At 36.4% G+C, this 17,318-nt stretch overlaps 1 pseudogene; it reads left to right on the top strand.

Moving 5' to 3' along the window:
• The first annotated feature begins 14,951 nt into the window (after positions 1-14,951).
• Positions 14,952-15,071, top strand: LOC124100088 (small nucleolar RNA SNORA51; annotated as a pseudogene).
• The last annotated feature ends 2,247 nt before the right edge of the window (positions 15,072-17,318 follow it).

Raw genomic sequence — 17,318 nt, 5'->3', positions numbered from 1 at the left:
AATAAGGTCTCAAATACATTGCAAAAACAAGAAGTAAAAGCAGATTAATTTCATATCACCAAGTATTGGCAAGGATGTGGCATAAAAGGAATTATCATATATCATCAGTGGGACAATAAAATGGTAACCCGTATCTGGCAAAAATCCAGAAGTTTCTTACAAAATTTAAAAACAATTACTAACATAGGATAGATAATCAGACATTATTAGTCATTCTATTCCTAGATATGTATCCAACAGATTTTAAAATATATGTCCACAGAATGATTTTTACAAGAATGTTCCTAATAGCTTCACAACATAACCAATCCTGGAAACACTTCAATAATCCATCAAAATAGGTAAGCAATATTTTTTAGTCAGCTTTTTTCACTACTGTGATCAAAAGACCTGACAAGAACTATTTTATGGAGGACAAGTTTATTTTGTTTGAGTCTCACAATTTCAGAGGTCTCAACCACTAGACAATCCACTCCATTCCTCAGGGCCAGAGATGAGCCAGATCATAAATTGTTAAAGTGTGTGCCTAAGGAAAACAGCTGGGGACATGGTATCATGAAGCAGAGAGAGGCTTTTCTCAACAAGGACACAATATAAACCCCAAAGGTATGATCAACAGCAACCCATCTCCTCCAAGCTCACCATATCTGCCTAACAACTTGGTTAATCAGTATCTAATGGGATTAATGCACAGATTAGGGTAAGGCTCTCACAACTCACTCATTTCACCTCTAAACTTTCTTGCATTGTCGTACACAAGTGTTTTGGGGGGACACCTTATATCTAATGTGTAACACACAATATATTCTTACTAGGAAGTACTATTGGGCATAAAAAAAAGTCAAACTATTGATGCATTGAACAAACTGGATCAATATAAAAAACTATTATGCTGCGTGCTCTATTGACAAAACTATATAGCACTGGGACAGACCTTTGGAACAGAAATAAAAGTGAGAAATACGTCTGAGTACACATAAATTTATCATATAGGATATGATAAAGATGGTATTTCAAGTTACTAAGGCAACAAAAAAAACATTTTAATAAATGATGCAGGGACAAATTGGCTAAACATTTGGAGAAAGACAAAATTAGATCCATACTTCAGCACCATACTGAAAAATGTAACTACAAATGGATCACAGATCTAAATAAAAAAAAAATAACAAGGGAACCAAACAAGTAATAGAAGAAAACACATATGAATTCCTCCCTAATCTCAAGGTAAACAAAAAGATTTTCTGTTATTCAAAAGCCAGAGATGATCAATATTGGTTATTTTAAAATGACAGAAAATATTGTGGCAAACCCCTCCCACCCTCCCACTCCCCCCAATCACCATGCATTTGTTAACTTTCCATTTCAGCAACAAATACATGAGATAATCAACTAACCAAGAGAATAGGTTTACTTTGGTTCACAGTTTTAGAGACTTAAGTCCATAATTACTTCACCCTGTTGCTTTGGGTCAACTAATTTATGAGGTTGATGAGAATGGAAAAGAATTACTTAATAGTCTGTTGGAAAGGCTGTGAGAAACCTGATACTCTCACATATTGCTGGTGGGGAGGCAAATACAAAAACACTACAGGAGAGAAATTTTATAATAAACTAATCCAATTGCATATATACTTCCTTATTATGAAATTTTAGGGATTTACTCAAAAATTCGCATCTAAAAAGACAAAAAATGTGGAGACACAAAGCTACTCATTCTAGCATTGTTTTTATCTGCAACCTTTTGGAAACAATCTAAAAGCCCATATCTATAAAAGTGATTGAATAAACTGTGGAATCCACACAATGGAATACTATATATCAGTAAAAATAATGAGAAAGATCTCTATTACCACATATAGAGTGACTTCTAGGATATTTTTTCAGAAAGAAATTATAAATTAATATGTATCATATGCTTTCATATGAGAAATAGGAATTAAGAAAATGTGTTGTGTCTCCCCACTAGTACAAAAAATGAGAGAGAAGATAAATCAGAAATTACTTAAATTGATTACACAGTATGAGGGGAAATGAGTGGAAAGAATGGGAACTGTGAACAAGATTGGATGATCTTTCCTTCACTTGTGTATAAATAATTAATAATCCTAATTTTTTTGTATAAACAAGAAGAAAGTAAAAAAATGTGCTTCATCTTTTTAATCTGTTAACATGATAACATATTTCAAACTATAAGTGTATTTTTTCTTTCTGAAGAAAAATTATATCTTTCTTAACAAAATGTGCTTCCTTAGTCTTACTTTATAAAATATATTTTTAAAAAACTTAAAGACTTTGGACATCAGAAGTGCTAGAATGGGTCCTGGCTATTATTTAAGACCTTTATATTCTTCACATAATGTTTTGATGATAAATGAAATAATACGTAAATTACCTCAGACTCAAATAAAGAACCCAGTAAGTAGTTTATCTGTCTTTCCAAATTCCTAGGATGTCTTACAGAGTTTAAACTTTATTTATTTTGGCATAATAAAATGATTTAATTGTAAATATGACAATTGGGAAAATTCTTAGATATAAAATAAATTGTATTACATAAGTTTTTAAAAAGATTATTAGACTGAATCCTTAATAACGATAACTTTCAAAGATTTTTAATCTTTATTTCCTAAGAAATTATAATTTGCATGTATATTTATTTCATAAAGGCCTTCATTCTTAGGTAAATAATGGACTTAAAAGAAGAGTAAATCACCTGGCTATATATCCATGCTTTAAAAATATGTACTTAAAGTACTTCTTTAGGCACTTTAACTTGGTCTTAAATCCACTGCAATGAATAAAAATCTCTTCAGTGGGTGAGCAATCACTTGACAACTGAGATTACTTTTATGAACAATTTAATTTCAATCAAGTCTTTTGCATCTGTTCTACCCACAAATTACAATTTCAAAATGATCCTAATTCAGAATTTAACCATAAAAGAGTAAGTAATTTAAATGCCTCAGTGTTATCTTTGATAATGTAGCATGTATTTATAAGGTTTCCTCAGGTTCAAGATATAAATTTTGAGATATATTCTCATTATTTGTAAATTAGATTCACAAGAAAGAGTACACAATTATTATCTATTTATGACCATCCAGATATCAAAATTATAAATTCAAATATATTAGTAGTGAACTATTTGAAATGCCAGAAAATGAGCCATTCTATGATAGTTCTGTCTTTTATCTGTAACATCACAAGTAAAAGCTAATTCTCATCACCAACGGAGAACATATGATTTTGGTGATAATGATGCTTTAGCCAATAAGGGTTTAGTCTTTTTTTTTTTTTTTTTTTTTTTAATTTTTTATTGTGGGTTGTTCAAAACATTACAAATTTCTTGACATATCATATTCCACACTTTGATTCTAGTGGGTTATGAACTCCCACCTTCACCCCATACACAGATTGCAGATTCACATCAGTTACACATCCATTGATTTACAAATTGCCATACTAGTGTCTGTTGTGCTCCGCTGCCTTTCCCATCATCCACCCTCCCCCCTCCCCACCTCTCCCCTCCCCTCCCCTCCTCTCTCTCTACCCCCTCCACTGTATAACCCTGAGGGTCTCCTTCCATTACCGTGCAATTTACCTTCTCTCTCCCTTTCCCTCCCACCTCTCATCCCTGTTAAATGTTAATCTTCTTCTCCTGTTCTTCGTCCCTACTCTGTTCTTAGTTACTTTCCTTATATCAAAGAAGACATTTGGCATTTGTTTTTTAGGGATTGGCTAGCTTCACTTAGCATAATCTGCTCTAATGCCATCCATTTCCCTGTAAATTCTATGATTTTGTCATTTTTTAATGCAGAGTAATACTCCATTGTGTATAAATGCCACATTTTTTTTATCCATTCGTCTATTGAAGGGCATCTAGGTTGGTTCCACAGTCTTGCTATTGTGAACTGTGCTGCTATGAACATCGATGTAGCAGTGTCCCTGTAGCATGCTCTTTTTAGGTCTTTAGGGAATAGACCAAGAAGGGGAATAGCTGGGTCAAATGGTGGCTCCATTCCCAGCTTTCCAAGAACTCTCCATACTGCTTTCCAAATTGGCTGCACCAATCTGCAGTCCCACCAGCAATGTACAAGTGTACCCTTTTCCCCACATCCTCGCCAGCACTTGTTGTTGTTTGACTTCCTAATGGCTGCCAATCTTACTGGAGTGAGATGGTATCTTAGGGTGGTTTTGATTTGCATTTCTCTGACAGCTAGAGATGTTGAGCATTTTTTCATGTACTTGTTGATTGACTGTATGTCCTCCTCTGTGAAGTGTCTGTTCAGGTCCTTGGCCCATTTGTTGATTGGGTTGTTTGTTCTCTTATTGTCTAATTTTTTGAGTTCTTTGTATACTCTGGATATTAGGGCTCTATCTGAAGTGTGAGGAGTAAAGATTTGTTCCCAGGATGTAGGCTCCCTATTTACCTCTCTTATTGTTTCTTTTGCTGAGAAAAAACTTCTTAGTTTGAGTAAGTCCCATTTGTTGATTCTAGTTATTAACTTTTGTGCTATGGGTGTCCTATTGAGGAATTTGGAGCCCGACCCCACTGACTGTAGATCGTAGCCAACTTTTTCTTCTATCAGACGGCGCGTCTCTGATTTGATATCAAGTTCCTTGATCCATTTTGAATTCACTTTTGTGCATGGCGAGAGAAAGGGATTCAGTTTCATTTTGTTGCATATGGATTTCCAGTTTTCCCAGCACCATTTGTTGAAGATGCTATCCTTCCTCCATTGCATGCTTTTAGCCCCTTTATCAAATATAAGATAGTTGTAGTTTTGTGGATTGGTTTCTGTGTCCTCTATTCTGTACCATTGGTCCACACGCCTGTTTTGGTACCAGTACCATGCTGTTTTTGTTACTATTGCTCTGTAGTATAGTTTGAAGTCTGGTATCGCTATACCGCCTGATTCACACTTCTTGCTTAGCATTGTTTTTGCTATTCTGGGTCTTTTATTTTTCCATATGAATTTCATGATTGCTTTCTCTATTTCTACAAGAAATGCCATTGGGATTTTGATTGGCATTGCATTAAACCTATAGAGAACTTTTGGTAATATCGCCATTTTGATGATGTTAGTTCTGCCTATCCATGAACAGGGTATATTTTTCCATCTTCTAAGATCTTCTTCTATTTCTCTCTTTAGGGTTCTGTAGTTTTCATTGTATAAGTCTTTCACCTCTTTTGTTAGGTTGATTCCCAAGTATTTTATTTTTTTTGAAGATATTTTGAATGGAGTGGTTGTCCTCATTTCCATTTCAGAGGATTTGTCGCTGATATACAGGAATGCCTTTGATTTATGCGTGTTGATTTTAAATCCTGCCACTTTGCTGAATTCATTTATTAGCTCTAATAGTTTCTTTGTAGAGCCTTTTGGGTCTGCTAGATATAGAATCATATCATCTGCAAATAGTGATAATTTAATTTCTTCTTTTCCTATTTTTATGCCTTTAATTTCTTTCGTCTGTCTAATTGCTCTGGCCAGTGTTTCGAGAACTATGTTGAAGAGAAGTGGAGAGAGAGGGCATCCCTGTCTTGTTCCAGATTTTAGAGGGAATGCCTTCAGTTTTCCTCCATTCAGAATAATGCTAGCCTGAGGCTTAGCATAGATTGCTTTTACAATATTGAGGTATGTTCCTGTTATCCCTAGTTTTTCTAGAGTTTTGAACATAAAGGGATGCTGTACTTTGTCAAATGCTTTTTCCGCATCTATCGAGATGATCATATGGTTCTTATTTTTAAGTCTATTGATGTGGTGAATAACATTTATTGATTTCCGTATATTGAACCAGCCTTGCATCCCAGGGATGAATCCTACTTGATCATGGTGTACAATTTTTTTTATATGTTTTTGTATCCGATTCGCCAGAATTTTATTGAGGATTTTTGCATCTAGGTTCATTAGAGATATTGGTCTGTAGTTTTCTTTCTTTGAAGTGTCTTTGTCTGGTTTAGGTATCAGGGTGATGTTGGCCTCATAGAATGAATTTGGAAGTTCTCCCTCCTTTTCTATTTCCTGAAGTAGCTTGAAAAGTATTGGTATTAGTTCTTCTTTAAAGGTTTTGTAAAATTCTGCTGTATACCCATCGGGACCTGGGCTTTTCTTAGTTGGTAGTCTTTTGATGGTTTCTTCTATCTCCTCAATTGATATTGGTCTGTTTAGGTTTTCTATATCCTCCTGACTCAATCTGGGCAGATCATATGACTTAAGAAATTTATCTATGCCTTCACTATCTTCTAATTTATTGGAGTATAAGGATTCAAAATAGTTTTTGATTATCTTCTGTATTTCTGAAGTGTCTGTTGTGATATTGCCTTTTTCATCCCGTATGCTAGTAATTTGAGTTCTCTCTCTTCTTCTCTTCACTAGCATCGCTAAGGGTCTGTCGATTTTGTTTATTTTTTCAAAGAACCAACTTTTAGTTTTGTCAATTTTTTCAATTGTTTCTTTTGTTTCGATTTCATTAATTTCAGCTCTGATTTTAATTATTTCTTGCCTTCTACTTCTTTTGCTGTTGTTTTGCTCTTCTTTTTCAAGGATTTTGAGATGAAGTATGAGATCATTTATTTGTTGGTTTTTTCTTTTTTTAAGGAATGAACTCCAAGCAATGAATTTTCCTCTTAGAACTGCTTTTAATGTGTCCCATAGATTCCGATATGTTGTGTCTGTGTTTTCATTTATCTCTAAGAATTTTTTAATTTCCTCCTTGATGTCTTCTATAACCCATTGATCATTCAGTAACCTATTGTTCATTCTCCAATTGATGTATGCTTTTTCCTTCCTTCTTTTATCGTTGATTTTCAGTTTCATTCCATGATGATCAGATAAGATGCATGGTAATATCTCTACTCCTTTATATTGTCTAAGAGTTGCCCTGTGACATAATATATGATCTATTTTTGAGAAGGATCCATGTGCTGCTGAGAAAAAAGTGTAACTGCTTGATGTTGGGTGGTATACTCTATATATGTCAATTAGGTCTAGGTTATTAATAGTGTTATTGAGTTCTATAGTTTCCTTATTCAACTTTTGTTTGGAAGATCTGTCCAGTGGCGAGAGAGGTGTGTTGAAGTCTCCCATGATTATGGTGTGGTGGTCTATTAGACTCTTGAACTTGAGAAGAGTTTGTTTGACGAACATAGCTGCACCATTGTTTGGGGCATAAATATTTATGATTGTTATGTCTTGTTGGTGTATGGTTCCCTTAAGCAGTATGTAGTGTCCCTCTTTATCTCTTTTGATTAACTTTGGCTTGAAATCTATTTTATTTGATATGAGTATGGACACGCCTGCTTGTTTCCGAAGTCCATATGAGTGATATGATTTTTCCCAACCTTTCACCTTCAGCCTATGTATGTCTTTTCCTATCAAATGCGTCTCCTGTAGGCAGCATATTGTTGGGTCTTGTTTTGTGATCCATTCTACTAGCCTGTGTCTCTTAATTGGTGAGTTTAAGCCATTAACATTTAGGGTTATTATTGAGATATGGGTTGTTCTTCCAGCCATATTTGTTTATTTCTGTTACTAAACATTGTTTGTTTTCCTCTTTGATTGTTTCCCCCCCCCCTTTACTGTCCTACCTCCCACTGTTGGTTTTCATTGTTATTTTCCATTTCCTCTTCCTGTAATACTTTGGCTAGGATGTTTTGAAGAGATGGTTTTCTAGCTGCGAATTCTTTAAACTTTTGTTTATCGTGGAAGGTTTTAATTTCATTCTCCATCCTGAAGCTTAATTTCGCTGGATACACAATTCTTGGTTGGAACCCATTATCTTTCAGTGTTTGAAATATGTTATTCCAGGATCTTCTAGCTTTCAGAGTCTGTGTTGAAAGATCAGCTGTTATCCTGATTGGCTTGCCCCTAAATGTAATCTGCTTCCTTTCTCTTGTAGCTTTTAAAATTCTCTCCTTATTCTGTATGTTGGGCATCTTCATTATAATGTGTCTAGGTGTGGATCTCTTATGATTTTGCACATTCGGCGTCCTGTAGGCTTCTAGGATTTGGGATTCTGTCTCATTCTTCAAGTCTGGGAAGTTTTCTTGTATTATTTCATGGAATAGACTGCTCATTCCTTTGGTTTGGAGCTCTGTACCTTCCTGTATCCCAATGACTCTTAAGTTTGGTCTCTTAATGTTATCCCATATTTCTTGGATGTTCTGCTCATGGTTTCTTAACAGTCTTGCTGAGCTGTCTATGTTCTTTTCCAGTTGAAATACTTTGTCTTCATTGTCTGATGTTCTATCTTCTAAGTGTTCTACTCTGTTGGTAGTATTCTCCATTGAGTTTTTAAGTTGGTTTATTGCTTCCTGCATTTCTAGGATTTCTGATTGCTTGTTTTTTATAACCTCTATCTCCCTGTATAGTTGATCCTTTGCTTCCTGGATTTGTTTGCGTAATTCGTTGTCGAAGTGATCTTTCATTGTCTGATTTTGCTGTTTAATGTCTTCCTTGATACTCCAGATCATCTGAAGCATGTATATCCTGAATTCTTTATCTGACATTCCATCTGCTGCAGCTGTTACCTCTTCTAAAGTTGCGTTGACCTGCATTGCTTGTGGTCCTTTCTTTCCTTGTCTTTTCATACTGCTTGCGTATCTTTCCTGCAGGTGCGGGCGGCGGCTCTGCTCTCTCCTTATTCCAATTGGGGTGTCGTGGCTACCACGCCGGCAGGTCACTGGGCCTGTTCTGGGAGCTGGTGGCGGCTCTGTTCTGCCCCTACTCCAATTGGGGTGACGTGTCTGTCGTACCAGCAGGCCACTGGGCCTGTCCTGCTGGTCGGTCGCAGATCTGCCCACCTTTCGGGCACGAGTGGAGGCTCTGCTTTGCCCCTACTCCAATTGGGGTGTCGTGACTACCCCGCCTGCAGGATGCTGGGTCTGTTCCTGGCAAGGGAGGCGACTCTGCTCTGTCACTACTCCAATTAGGGTGGTATTTGTACCCCGCCGGCAGGCTCCTGGGCCTGATCCGCAGGTCTGTTGTAGGTCTGCCTACCTTGAAGGCGCGGGCGGCGGATCTGCCCTGCCCCTCCTACCACGCCTGCGGACCCCTGGGCCTGATCTGCAGGTTGATCACTGGTCTGCTCACCCTGCGGGCACGGGTGGCGGTTCCGCTCCACCCCCACTCCAATTGGGGTCACGTGACCACCACACTGGCAGGGCCTGATCCGGGCGTGGGATAAGGATCTGCTCTGCCCCTACTCGAGTTGGGGTGACGTGTGTACCACACTGGCAGGCCACTGGGCCTGACCCGCCAGGCTGTCACAGGTCTGTTTACCTTGCAAGCGCGAAGGGCGGCTCTGCCCTGCCCCTCCTACCACGCCCATGTACTACTGGGTCGTGGGTCTGCCCACCTGGCGGGTTTGGGTGGCGGCTCCGCTCCGCCCCCTCTCCAATTGGGGTCACGCGGTCACCACGCTGGCGAGCCGCTGGGCCTGCTCCGGGGGCTGGCGGCGGCCCGGCTCCTTCCCTCTGGCTCGAGGACAAATTGAGGAGACTCGGGTGACTGAGCCTCACCCCCCTTACCAGGAGACCAACTGCTTATGTCACCGCTGGTATTGATGAAGATCTCTCCTCCACCGCTTTCTGCTGACATCAGATCTCTGCCATGTTGGTATCCTATGCGAATGGCAGCATTTCGTTCCCCTTGCCAGGCAACCCAAGCAATGGGTGAGTCCTGACCTGCCCTCAGCAGGACCCGGACCGAGACACAGTTTCCGCGGGCTCCCAGCCCCGGTCCAGGGAAGTTCCGGGAGCCGGAACTCGGCCGCTCCGTGCTCGGTGTAAGCTCCTATAAGTGTAGGCTCCAAGAAGCAGCCCCCGCGGGCTCAGTTCCGGGAGCCGGAATTCGGCCGCCTAGTGTTTGGTGTATGCTCTGATAGTAGCAGGGTCCAAGAAGCAGCCTCCGCGGGCTCCGCAGCCCTGAGCCAGGGCGGTTCCGGGACGGTTCCGGGAGCCGGAACTCGGCCGCTCTGTGCTCGGTGTAAGCTCCTACAAGTGTAAGCTCCAAGAAGCAGTCCCCGCGGGCTCAGTTCCGGGAGCCGGAACTCGGCCTCTTGGTGTTTCGTGTTTGCTCTGATATTAGCAGGGTCCAAGAAGCAGCCTCCGCAGGCTCCGCAGCCCGGAGCCAGGGCGGTTCCGGGACGGCTCCGGGAGCCGGGACTCGGCCGCCCCGCGCTCCGTGTTCACTCAGATAAGATCAGATTTTAAGAAGCCCCCAGGCGCTGAACCCTAGCAATCTGTCTGCAAGCCGCAGGCGAATTGCAGCCTGAAATTACCTGTTCTATGGCTGAATGAGCTGCGGTCAGTCAAAAACAGGTGTGGTGACGTCAGTTTACCAACATGGTGGCTGCTGGCCTCCTCTGTGGTCTGACCGGTGTGGAGAACCGAGATGGACCGCTTCCTTCCCCGTCTCGAACCCAGAATTCAGCCCTGAGTGCGGTGCTTGCGCGTCTGGCAGAAACTGCAGCGCTGTAACCCTGCGTCTCTATCCCAGCGCGCCTTGCAGACTCCAGCCGCGGGGCGATTCGCTGAATAAGCAGTTTTACCCTCCGTGCGACAAACCTCTCGCGTTTGAGTCCCCGTAGCCGATCCTCATGCGATGGAAATCCTTCCTCCAGGTTCCGGCGCACCCCACTATTGCTGGAAATTCCCAACAAGATATCCTTCAGCCGTCCTGACTTGTCACACTCCCACACAGTGAAGCAGCACACGGGGGTAATGCACTCCCCTCGCCGCCATCTTCCCTCCTCCTAAGGGTTTAGTCTTAAAAGATACTTAGAGAAATTGAATTGTATAAATACTTTCTTTGCAAAATAATAGTTAATGAGACAATATTTTATTTAACCTACATTGACTACAGAATTTTTCCAGTAACTAATTGAATGAATGAGGGATGAACAAATCATATAGTTTTTCATGTAAAAGATGATTCTACACAGTTTTATTGTTCTATATTTCTAAATGTTTTTTTTTTTTTTTGCTTTCTGGAGGGAACTTAACCAAAAATTGTAGTATAAAATAGCTCAAATAACTTAGAAAAAATATTATTATTTAATTTTTACTTACAATAGCCATCTGTTCAACTAAAATTCCACTCTCTCTCACACACACACTAGATGTTTCCTTCACAAGTATATAGTTAGAAACATACCACTTCATAATTCCAGTTAGTACAATAAACCACATAGAATATTAATATAATAAAAGTATGTTTCACATATAATCCTAGGATGATACGTGACATATGATATGTTCAGTAGCTCAATCACATGTTTCAAGCAAACTTAAATAACTGCATGTATGTGTCAATATGCTCAGAATGTGTCTGTGTTTCCATTAATAGGTCCACAATATTTTAAAAATATAATTTTAGGGCTGGGGATGTGTGGCTCAAGTGGTAGTGTGCTCGCCTGGCATGCGCGGGGCACTAGGTTTGATCCTGAGCACCACATAAAAATAAAATAAAGATGTTGTGTCCACTGAAAACTAAAAAATAAATATTAAAAAATTCTCTCTTTCTCTCTCTCTCTCTCTCTCTCTCTCTCTCTCTCTATATATATATATATATATATATATATATATATATAATTTTCATGGATAGTTATATTGATGGATATACATTACAGAGCTTACCCAGAAATTTAGCCTATCTTCATAAAATGGAAAATAGTCATTTTCCATACAAAATAACTTAGGAATATAAGAATAGAATATAAATGAGATAATTATTTTTTGGAATGTAGAAAGAATTTCCAAAACAAATAATTTCTGTTATGGTTTAGATATGATTTGTCTCCCAAAAGTTCATGTGTGAGACAAGGAAAGAAAGTTTAGAGGTAAAATGATTGGGCTATTAGAGCCTTGACTTAACGACTGCATTAATTCCACGATAGGGATTAATCAGGTGGTAACTATAGGCAGGTAGGGTATGACTGCAGCAGGTGGGTCAATGGGGACTGCCTCTCGCTACTTCTTGGTAGCTGTCCTGAGCCACTTTCCTCCACCATACTCTTCTGCCATGAACAATGGCCCAGAGTAATGGGAGTTGGCTATTTATGAATTGAGATGTCTGAAACCATGAGAGTCAAATAAACTTTTTCTCCTCTGATTTTTCTCATCAGGTTTTGGTCAAAGTGATAAAATAGCTGACTAAAACAATTTTCAATTCACACTTTCCATTCATTCCAGAGTATCTCCAACAAGTACTTAATAAGTCTGTTTATGAACCAACATTAACAGGAAGCCATATCTTTCTAGTCAGAGCATTATTATATAAAATTAAATTATTAAAATACTGATAAAGAATTATGGCTTGAAAGTCTTAATCATAGTGTATTTAAATGGATGCTGAACTAAGTGCATTTTTCTTTATTATAAAATGATGAATACATTATTCAGAATCCAAATAAATATGAAAGGTACATATGTTTATAACAAAATAATAGGATATAATCCAAATAGAGTTAGCAAACATTGAACAATTCAATAATATTGAACAATTAATATGACTCTAATTGGAGATAGACAGATATTATAGACTGAATTGTGTTTCTGTAAAATGTATATGCTAAAGTCCTGACATCCAGAATCTCAGGATGTGACCAGATTTGGAGATATGGCCTTTGAAGAGGTAGTTCAGTTAAAATGAGGTCCTTAGCCTAGGCTCCAATCCAATGTTACTTATGTCTTTTTAAGAGGAAATTTAGACTCAGGAAAGCATAAAGGGAAGACAATGTGAAGATACAATGAAAAGATAGACAAACTACAGGTAGAGAAAGGACTCAGAATAAAGCAACATTACCAACATTTTGACCTCAAACTTAGGCAGCTGAATAGAAATAAAATAAATTTCTGTTATTTAGCCCACCCAATCTGTGGTATTTTGTTACAGCAACTCTAGAAAATGAGCAGAAATGCCTTTTGCAGGACATGACAATTTAGCAGAAAACAATATTGGCTCTGTGACAGCACAAGCAGAAACCTTTGGAGTTGAAATGAGTTCATCAGAAGAGAAGACTATGATTAAGTTAGATCAGAGCGTAGACAAAAGGAAAATAACATTTGTGCCTGCAAGACAGTTTGCCAGAGTCAATGATGAAAAAAAATACATTCATTACTCAGAATTTCTGTCTTTCTTATAAGGCATTATCTGAAATATGAAATTAAACAACTAGAAACTGACCTTTCAGAATTTTCAACTTCTGACATCACATTACAACCAGTGCTGTAGAGGTTGAAGATAAATGAATACTCACATTCACTGTTGATTAATTTGAGCCATTTGATCTGTTCAGAATTGAAAAATGAATACCCATTGAGTCTCTTGGAGATTTTTCTACAAAAAATAAAGGAGGGCTGGAGTTGTGGTGCAGTGGGCACAGCAACTGCCTAGAATGTGTGAGGCCCTGGGTTCAATCCTCAGCACTACATAAAAATAAATAAATAAAATAAAGGTACTGTGTCCAACTACAAGTAAAAAAAATATATTTTTTAAAATATTTATGAATATATAAATATTAAAGGATAAAAGTGTAACCATATCTAGTATGTATGGGTTATAAGAGGAATATTGAACAACATTGGCCAAACAATATAGCACTTGTTAATAAAAAGTTTGGGACACATATATAAGTGAAGTATCCAACATAAAAAAAAACAGTTACTGAAAAATAATATGACTTTTCTTTTTCCCCATTTTATGATTTCTTAACTCCTACTGTATGTGATAGACAATAAACTAGAACATACCCATTTATAGCTTTCAAATTGTTATTTTATTTTTGTAACAATACCAAGAATTAGTGAAAATTATAAAGATAATGTGTAAACTATAAACATCTTACATAAATTATGAAGAAATTATAAATATTGTGTATAAACTATAAAGATATTACATAAATTATGAAGATAATACATTATAAATATAAAGAAATATAGGCCATGTGACTTGATATATAGAAGAATTAGTGATTCTGAAACTGTTTCACATTTGAAAACAGTGACCAGTTTTAAAAATACCAATTCTCTGGTAACAAGATGGAAAGAGAAGTTCTTAGACGACCACCACACAGAATGGGAAGCAGTGATCCCTGTTGAGTAACAGAAACATTATTATTGGATAGAAATACAAAGTTATGGCTTCTCCATTTCAGCAGTTCATCCACCTGTGGTACACATAACAGAAAGAGAGAATTATGGCTTGAAATCTGAAACTACTTTTCTTGTCTGATTTAAATGATTACAAAAGTCATAGGTAAAGGCTGCTGTACAGCTCAGTGGTAGGGAGCTTGTTTAGCATGCATGATTTCCCAGGTTCTATCCCCAGCACGAACACTACAGCAAAATGCCACATTAACTACTCACATTACAACATTAAATACTCAAATTTAAATGAAAATTAAAAGCTATAAAATTTGAAAAACATTGGAAGAGATATTTAGAACAAAATAGCCATAAAACTTATATTAGAAAAAAGATAAAATTAATAAGCTAAACAGTTATAATGTAAAAAGTTAAATAATCAAATCTCAAAGAAAATTAAAATCTATAAAAATTGAGAAACATAGCAACAGACATTTAGAACAGAATGGCCACAAAACTTATATTAGAAAAAAGATAAAATTAATATACTAAACAGTCAAGAACAACAGAAAATTGGAGGAGAAACAAAATAATCTTAAAAGCAGAAACAAATGAAATAGAAAGAAATAATAGATACTTCAAATAAAATAATTTGCTAGTTCATCAAGATGATTAATACTTAGCTATGAAATAAAACCTATTATTTAAAGATAATATATAATTATAAAGATGATTATATTCAAAATAGTTATAGAAAATTGAAGATTATTATGGAATCTATTCACAAAGATAACACCATGACTATAGAATATATTTTTGAGGTGATATTTATTAAAAGTTTGAGAAAGGGATGATATCTAACTAATTCATTACCATAGGCTCTGTTTTAACACTGGATAAAAAGGAGAGGCAGAGGGAGCCTATTCCATGCACCTGAGCCCAGGCCCTGCACCTAGTCTGCATTGTCAGTGGAGAGACACAGGGAAAAAAAAAAATCTAACTAATTTAAAAAATTGATCGAATATGTTAAAGTACAAGAAAATGCCAGATATTTCAATATATCTAGTTTAATATATTAGTAATAATAAATAGTCATTTGTAGTGGTTAGTTTTATAATTTGAATGGATCACAGATTTCCCAGATACTTGTTAAATATTAGTCTGAGAGTTTCTGTTGTGATGGTTGTAAGTGAATTTAACATTCAAATTTTCAAAGTGAGTAAAAAAAAATACCCTCCCCAATGTGGATGGGCCTTAATCAATTATTGAAAGCCTGAATGGAGCAAAAAGGCTGCTTCTCTCCCCAAGTATAGGAGCATTCTTCTTTCCTCACAGCTTCTGAATTGGAACATTGTCTTTTTCCTGCCTTTAGACTTGAATTGAAACAGAGGCTTTTCCTTGGTCTTGAGCATGCTAGTCTTCCAACTAAAACAACATCTTCAACTCTTCTGGGCAACTGGCTTGCCAACTCACCCTGCAGATCCTGAGATCTGTGGGTTACATTATCATGTGAGCAATTTCTCATGGTGAGTCTATACCATACTGGTTCTATTTTCCTGGCAAATCCTAGTAGAGTATTGAAAGAAAAGAAATTGTGGACCAATTATCTTTATAGAGAAATGTAAAACCTAAATAAAATAGCAGAACACCGATAATATGTACACACAAGTTTATTTAAATAATCACATGCACACATACACACTTTGATCAGGTTGGATTATACTTAGGAATGTAAGAACATCTTTTAGCGAATTTTGCCACATGAATAAAAAAAAAAAGAATATGATAGTCAAAAGGTATTAGATAAGATTTAAAACTCATTTATGACAGATACTTCTAGTTAAATACAATTAAAATAAAAATACATTTAACTTAATAAAAGTTACCTGTCAACAATTTGCAGCAAATACCAGTGTAAAAATTGAAAAAATACTATCTTAAAGCAAAAAACAAAAGAGAATTACCCACTATTATTGACCCAATTTAACAAGATATTTACTAGAAGTCTTATCTGGGTGAGTAGAAATAGAAAAGAAATAAAACATACAAGAATTGCAAAGGAACATTTTAAATGGTGTAGTAATTTTCTCAATGATTATCATATGGAAAACTCAATAGAATCTACAGACAAGATAAAGATAAGTAAGCAAAATTAAAATATATAAAGTCAATACTTTTTATGCTTAATGAAACTAATTAAAATATAATTTTTAAAACTCAGTTTCTAGAAACAGAAATTCATGTGACTTTCAAGAATAAATCTAATTAAATTTATATAGAATAAACTAATTATATTTTTGATTTTTATAGATAAAAGAATTTTTAAAAATAACAGATGTGCATAAAAATACCCAAGAAGTGGAGTAATAAACCAAATTCATACATGGGAAGATTTATTATTATTATAAAGATAATGTATGTCATGATGATTTTCAAAAATCTGGAGTGTACAAATAAGCACAGGAAAGGAAACATTAAGTGACACATAATCCTATTACTCATGTCATACATAGTCTTCTCTATTATTTAGATATTTATTTATTCCTTCAATTATTTTTGTTTTTTAAGGAAATGGCCCAACTTTTGGAAATGTCTAGGTTCAGGTTGGTTGTGACAAAGATTATTTATCTAAATGTTTAAGGTCTCTGAGATTATTCAAAAGTTTTAAAAGTGCATCTGAATAACTAATTATATAAATATGAATGTATAGTTTTACTTTTGTCAGTCCCTGGAAAGGGATTCTCTATCCCAAAGCCAAATATTCATTTACAAAAATGTACAAAATGTAGTAAAAACTTACAGCTAACACATCTTCAATGATTAAAAAATAACCAAACATATACATTTAGTACAGCATAATCTCTGTTATTTGCCTATTACTCTAGATGTCAGTTTCTTTTCATTTTTAATGTAGAAATCGAAAACACGAGAAATACAATCATCTTTAACTCATTTTTTTACAGTAGTATAAGGTTTATTAAAGTGTTCTACATTTTTGTGAATAAACAGCTGGCACTTTTAACTTTAATTCATTTATTTATTCAAAATACTAATAAAATTCTGTTTTCTAGGCACTGATAGGTATAGGGATTTCATAGGCACTGATTTCATAGGCACTCATTTCTAGGCACTGATAGGTATAGGGATTTCACTCCTTATTTCCAGTAAGGAGTGGCTATGTCACAAGGCAGATAACATCACAGCCCATGCTTTTTCCATAGGAAAAGAT

The sequence above is a fragment of the Marmota monax genome, unplaced genomic scaffold (assembly GCF_021218885.2).
Source record: "Marmota monax isolate L192 unplaced genomic scaffold, Marmota_monax_Labrador192_F-V1.1 WCK01_AAM20220418_F8-fsc00053, whole genome shotgun sequence".
Classification (NCBI taxonomy): Eukaryota; Metazoa; Chordata; class Mammalia; order Rodentia; family Sciuridae; genus Marmota; species Marmota monax.
The sequence above is the reverse complement of the archived record's forward strand: the minus strand, read 5'-3'. Positions and strand labels throughout refer to the sequence as shown.